Source organism: Tupaia chinensis, unplaced genomic scaffold (genome assembly GCF_000334495.1).
Source record: "Tupaia chinensis unplaced genomic scaffold, TupChi_1.0 Scaffold000565_1, whole genome shotgun sequence".
NCBI lineage: Eukaryota > Metazoa > Chordata > Mammalia > Scandentia > Tupaiidae > Tupaia > Tupaia belangeri.
Window position 1 is genome coordinate 706,589 of NW_006160078.1, and position 6,173 is coordinate 712,761.

Here is a 6,173-nt window from a genome sequence, read left to right on the forward strand (position 1 = left end):
AAATAATGCTAATCTATTATTTAGAGACATTAACAAGTTCTCCTGTGTATATATGGCTTTGAATAGGGGGTGGGGGAAGGACAGAAAATAGCATCAGAAGACTAAATTGCAAAGTGACCTCTGATTTACCTTCAATGCATTCTCTCTCTCCTATGAGACTAAGTTTATTTAGGAGCAGGGGTTTCATTTAGTTATAAAAAGAGGAAAGTCACCACTTTTTATTTTGCTATTAATATCTTCCAGAACTGATAGATGTGTTTGCTTCAGCAGCACAAATACTAACATTTGAATGATACAGGAAAGATTAGCATGGCCTCTCTGCAAGGATGACGTGCAAATTTGTGAAGTGTTCCAAAATTTTTAGCTTCAGTGACACAGTCCATAGCATACTGACTACAGTGCTGGAAGTCATGAGGCCAACTTTGGGACTGGATCTCCAGGTGAGCCTGAAAACACACCTGGCACATGTGTGAGCACCCAAGATCCTGAAGAGCTGGAGGACTGGGGAAAGAGGATTTTGGTGAAATGAGATCCTGTTGAGGGTGCGTCTTTCTCTTGTATGCATACATGTGTTCTCTAACATAAAAAAAAAAAAAAGAATTTAAGAAAAAATAGAACTGATAGAATTTTGGGTAGCCAATGCTATATGTGGTTGTTTAAATTTAAATGAATTAAAGTAACATAAAATTTAAAATTCAGTGCCTCAGTCACAATAGCACCTCTCAAATGCTCTATAATTATATGTGGCTAGTGACTATCATACTGGACAGTACAGATACAGAACTTTCTCAGCTTCTTCTCTTCTGGGAAACTGTCAGGCTTTGGGCATAGCCATCGACAGACAGTATCATCTGACCTGGATCTCACAGTGTCACTAGGCCTCACACTTCATATTTTTTTAAAGCTATTTTTACTTTTATCACTTATATGAGGAGTGGAGGTTTTACTGAGTCTGTTTGGAAAGCTGAGGATGGTGTGGTAGGGAATAGAAAAGAAGTACCTTATATTAATCACAATGAAGTATTTGTTTCTTGCTGTGTGAGAGATTGAGAAATAACATGGTTAACTAGTTCCATGCCTCTTTATAATTCCTAATAAAATATTTTCCGGACTGTACTATGAGGTCACTCTAGAGATAGATCCTTGGAAAAAGCAGGGATCCATGATTAAATAAATGTGGAAAATGCTGCAGGTCATTCTCCACATGACAGAGTAAGCTTGCGAAATTGTTAAGGATATTTCAATTCTCCCTTAAACAAAACAAAAATGACCTTCAAATGCTTCCTTTTCCATTTTAAAATACAGTACTCTACAAGGAATTGCGAGACCATGCATGTAAACGCTGTCTACCTTTGCAACTTCAACTCTTGCTTTCTCCTCCTATTCAGTTACAGTCTAGACAGAGTGGTCTTTTTTAATCCTTTACATACTCATTTTCTTTCCAAACTCAAGATTTTGCATGCATTGTTCTTCTTGTTTAGAATACTTTTCCTCAAGAGACTGATAACAAGAATACAGGGAACTCAAGTGCCTTACGCGAAAAAAAAAAAAAAAGATTAACCAAATTAAAAGATGGGAAAATGAGCTTAACAAAAATCTCTCTGTGAAAGACATATGAACAGCCAAAAACATATGAGGAAATGCCCAACATCCCTCATCATAAGGGAGAGGCAGATAAAAACCACAATGAGGGGAACCAGCAGTTAGCATAATGGCTATGTCGCTGGACTCCCACGTAGTCTACCGTGGTTCATGTCCCGGACCCGGTGGCTTAAAACTCATGCCGGGCGCGTGTGCGTGCGTGCCCAAGATCCCGAGAGGAGAATAGAGGAGAAGGGATTGAGGCGTGACCATCCCCCCTGGGGGGTGATTTCTCGCTTTCTGTCTCTATGTCTCTCTTTGTCTGTCTGGCGAGCGCATGTGCCCTATAGCGAAAAAAACCTCTCCAAAAAAAAAAAAAAAAAAAACCACAATGATATACCACCTAACCCCTGTCAGAATGGCAAAGATTAAAAATATAAAAAGTGCTAAGGGTTGGTGGGGATGTGGTGAAAAGGGAACTCTGCTACACTGTTGGTGGGAATGTGAACTAGTTCAGCCACTGTGGAGAACAATATAGAAGTTCCTTAAAGATCTACAAATAGAACTACCATTTGATCCAGCAATCCCACTTCTGGGTATCTAACCAAAGGACAGGAGAATGCTCAGTCAGAAAAGTGCTTGCACATCAATGTTTATTGCAGCATTATTCATGATCACTAAGACATGGAACCAACCCAAATGTCCACAAACTGATGAATGGATTGAAAAAGTGTGGCATATATACTCTATGGAATACCACTTAGCCATAAAAAAACAAGACCCTGGAAGTTGATAGAAAGTGGTTGAATACGGAGGATCTATTGCTGAGTGAAGCAAGCCGGGGTATGAAAGAAAGATAATATATACTGACTATCTGCACTTTATGGTAGAGTCAGAAATATTGGAGGGCATAAAAGTAGTGAAAATAGCTAGCAATGATGAAGAGAGTGTGAACTGAGGTGGGAGAAGAGAAGGGTATGGAGAAGGATAGCAAGAGAACAAATAGAGAGGCTTGACATTAGTAGGACACAGAAATGGTTTAATAATCTGTTGATGACGTGTATAGTATTCTCAACTGGACTCATCTGAGAAGCAGTTCATGTTGGGTAAAGTCTTTTTATAAGCAACATGATAGTGATTGAATATTTTTTAAAAATTATAATAATAATAATAATAATCTCGAAAATAAGTAATGGAAAACTATTTGAGAATGATGATGGGGATTTTAATGTCTTTGTATTGACTGATATGCATGGTATTCCTTCTGGAAAAAAAATGTAATACGCTGTAAAATTATATGTGATTCAGTGTAATATAAACAAGATTATGATAATAATAAATGAAAAGGGAGGAAAAAAGAATGCTTTTCCTCTCCCTTCGCCCCTGACAGGCTCTTTCTGATAACTTAGCTCTTAGCTTGAACTTCCCTCTTCAGGGCAGGTCTCATGTGACCATCTCCTTGTATTCTGAGGTTTTCTAAATCATAGGGCTCTGTTTTTCTATGTGACCATCCTCTTCTCAATTCAGCTTTATCTATTGGTTTACTAAATAGTTTATTTTCTGTCACCTGCACCAGACTATAAGGGCAAAGACCATGACTGTTATGTTTGATATTGTGAACTAGTGAACAAGTGCTGACTGTACATTTCTTCCTTACTCTGAAGTTCAGTGATGCCATATTGATATCTGGAAGTCAGTTGTGTGTGACTATTTACACCACAGAAATTGGCAAACACTACAAATAGGTGTGTTTTGTTTCTTTGTTTTTCTTAGCTGGTTTTGAATATTTACCAACACACCTGTTGGTAAGCATCTCACACATTACCTGGTATATGATATTAATATTAATGTTTGTTAAATGAATGAGTGAATGAATAAATGAATGACTACAATGTTCTTCACGTGAACAATCAAAATACCTACCAATAGATAAATGCTCTTAGAGGTTTTGCAAATTGAATTCATATATAACCTGATTAATTATAACTTGTCATTTCTACTAATCCACATATTTACTTAGAACAGGGACTATGTATCCCTAAGCCTAGCTCAGAATCAGACACCATAACTGACACTTAGTAAATATTAGTTGAATGACTGATGAATGAATTAATGAATGTATTAAGTGGAGTTTACCAAAATCACAAATACCAGAAGCCAAACAGTGGTGCATCAGTAAAATGGGACACTGTGAGGCTGACCTATATGGGAAGGTTCTGAGTTTGCATCTGGAGACCTCCCTGACTACTCCAGGCACGTGTGTGCCCATGATCCAGTGCTTACTGAGGCTGGAGGTAGATTGTGACATCAAATCCCTATTTCAGGTGCTGTATATCTCTCAGTTTCTGTTTCTGTCTCTCATAGAAGACATTACTAAATAAACTTTACAAATACAATTTATAAATAAGTAGGGTGAGATTGTTTCTATTTTGGATAGTAGATATAGTTTCCAAATTTTCTTGGTAGATTAATTCAATGGGTCAAATGTAACAAGATGAAATTTAAGAGGGAAAATATGATGAAGGAGTGAGCAGGCAGAATAGAACAGCTGGGGAAGGAACGAGTTTTAATTGCTGGAGGTTTAATGTGGCTTCTGAGTGGTGTGGTAGAAAAGCTGATACAGCTTTAGACTGTATTTGGAAAGAATACACTCCACTCGAGAGATCATTGTTTCACTTTCCTCTGCGTTCATCTGATACCTCCTGGAAAACTGTGCCCAATTCTGGAGGAATAAAGAAAAAGAAGCATGTATGGAGGAGAAAGGCCACAAAGATACTTAAAATTATGAGCAATGTTTACAGAATTAGCAAACTCATTCTGGAGGAGAGAAAATAGCTTCTGAAGACAAGAAGGAGGGTCAGAGAGGGTTCGTGTCAGTTATCTGAAAGGTTCTGATTGTTGAGAATACTTTGAGAATAACTTTCAAAAATGTTTGAGAAAATAATAAAATTAACAATTCTATTACCTTTTTCTTTTTTTTTTTTTTGAGAGGTTTTTGCTATAGGGCGTGTGCGCTCGCCAGACAGACAGAGAGAGACAGAGAGACAGAAAGTGAGAAATCACCCCCTAGAGGGGATGGTCACGCCGCAATCCCTTCTTCTCCATTCTCCTCTTGGGATCTTGGGCATGCATGCATACACGCCCGGCGTGAGTTTTAAGCCCCTGGGTCCGGGACGTGAACTGCGGTCGACTACGTGGGAGTCCAGCGACATAGCCATTACGCCAACTGCTGGTTCCCAGAACTTTTATATTTAAACGTTGACCAGGTCGCTTGATTTTTACCAAGTACTAAGCAAATTTGTCACAGTTCAACTGAAATGTGGAAACACTTAAGTGTAGGTACCAAAATCCCATATGCCTTTTCCCCTAAGAATGCTACACAGAAATCTAATCTAGTCACAGAAAGTGTAGATTCATCTGGCAGTGTATGCAAAATCATGTTCTGAGTAATAAAGTGCATTACTATTCAGGACAATAGAAAAGAGGAGAAGTTGGAGAAAGTAAGACTTCAACATATTTTTCTTCCTCCTTTAATAAATGGAAATTGAGAATTGGCTCCCACAAGGGAAGTATTCGTACTTTGGGTAATGAAGAAGAATGCTTACTTCTCCGTGGTTGCCAATATAATTCAGATTCTAGAACAATTGATTTGCAAACTTTGAAAGGATATTTGCTTCTGATTTTCATTGTTTCTGAAATCCATTTTCTTCAAGTAATCTGTGGTCTATCTCCCAGTAGGGTTTTGGGTTTCTGAGGTATGCCTTATATGAGAACAGTACATATACTCTGGGACAAAGCTGATGCTTTTAGCAAGTGAAAAGTTTACAACTTAATACTTAGGATACACGGGGGCTGGGAGGTGTATACATACATACACACAAACGTGTGTATGCAAGCATATGTATTTTCCTTCTCCCCCAAACTTTAGAAACAATAGTGGGAATTCTGAGCCTTTGACTATCAGGTTTTATTTCAAGTCTGCCCTAGGTAAACATTTTCACCTTTGCTTGTTCAATGTTTGTCTAATGGTTGTTCATATAGGGAAGAGAAGGTGAAATCAAATCCCTCTATTAAAGTCAGCATTTTGACTCAAAATCTAAAGAGTCTTCCAATAAGAGAACACTCAAGTGTTCATGCTGGTATAAAGAAAAATGAAGCTGGAGCTTTCTAATATTTGATAAGAAAATAAATCAGAAGTGAACATCTTCATTAAATGGAGCTGGGAAGTAGAATGTCTCAAGAAGGGAAAGTGTTGTGTTCCGAGTACCTGAAGCTTCCCAACTGAAATTTCAGACCCAGGCCTGCCTGATGCTGGGTAAATCAACCCTGCACACCCAGCTTTATCAGTAAGTCACTTGTTCCTGAGGAATTGATGAAACAGGTGTCCCTGCTGCACCCTTTCCACACAGCCTCTTCTAGTCCAGCGTTTCTCCTCTCAGAAGCTGATAAAGGATTTGTGTGTTTTTCTTTCCTCATCAAGCAATGTTATTGTTTACTTCTATTGATAAAAGTCATGTTCCCCTTTTTTTATTGTGGCTCCCACTGAGAAAGTGGAATGCCCCTCCCTATTTCCTCTAAGCTCTCTTCTTTCC

The 6,173-nt window shown here is 38.3% G+C and overlaps 1 non-coding gene across 1 annotated transcript; it reads left to right on the forward strand.

The window, feature by feature from the left end:
* The first annotated feature begins 254 nt into the window (after nucleotides 1-254).
* Nucleotides 255-361, forward strand: LOC114009567 (U6 spliceosomal RNA). Its single transcript, XR_003550965.1, has one exon. It is a non-coding gene; the product is annotated as a U6 spliceosomal RNA (small nuclear RNA).
* The last annotated feature ends 5,812 nt before the right edge of the window (nucleotides 362-6,173 follow it).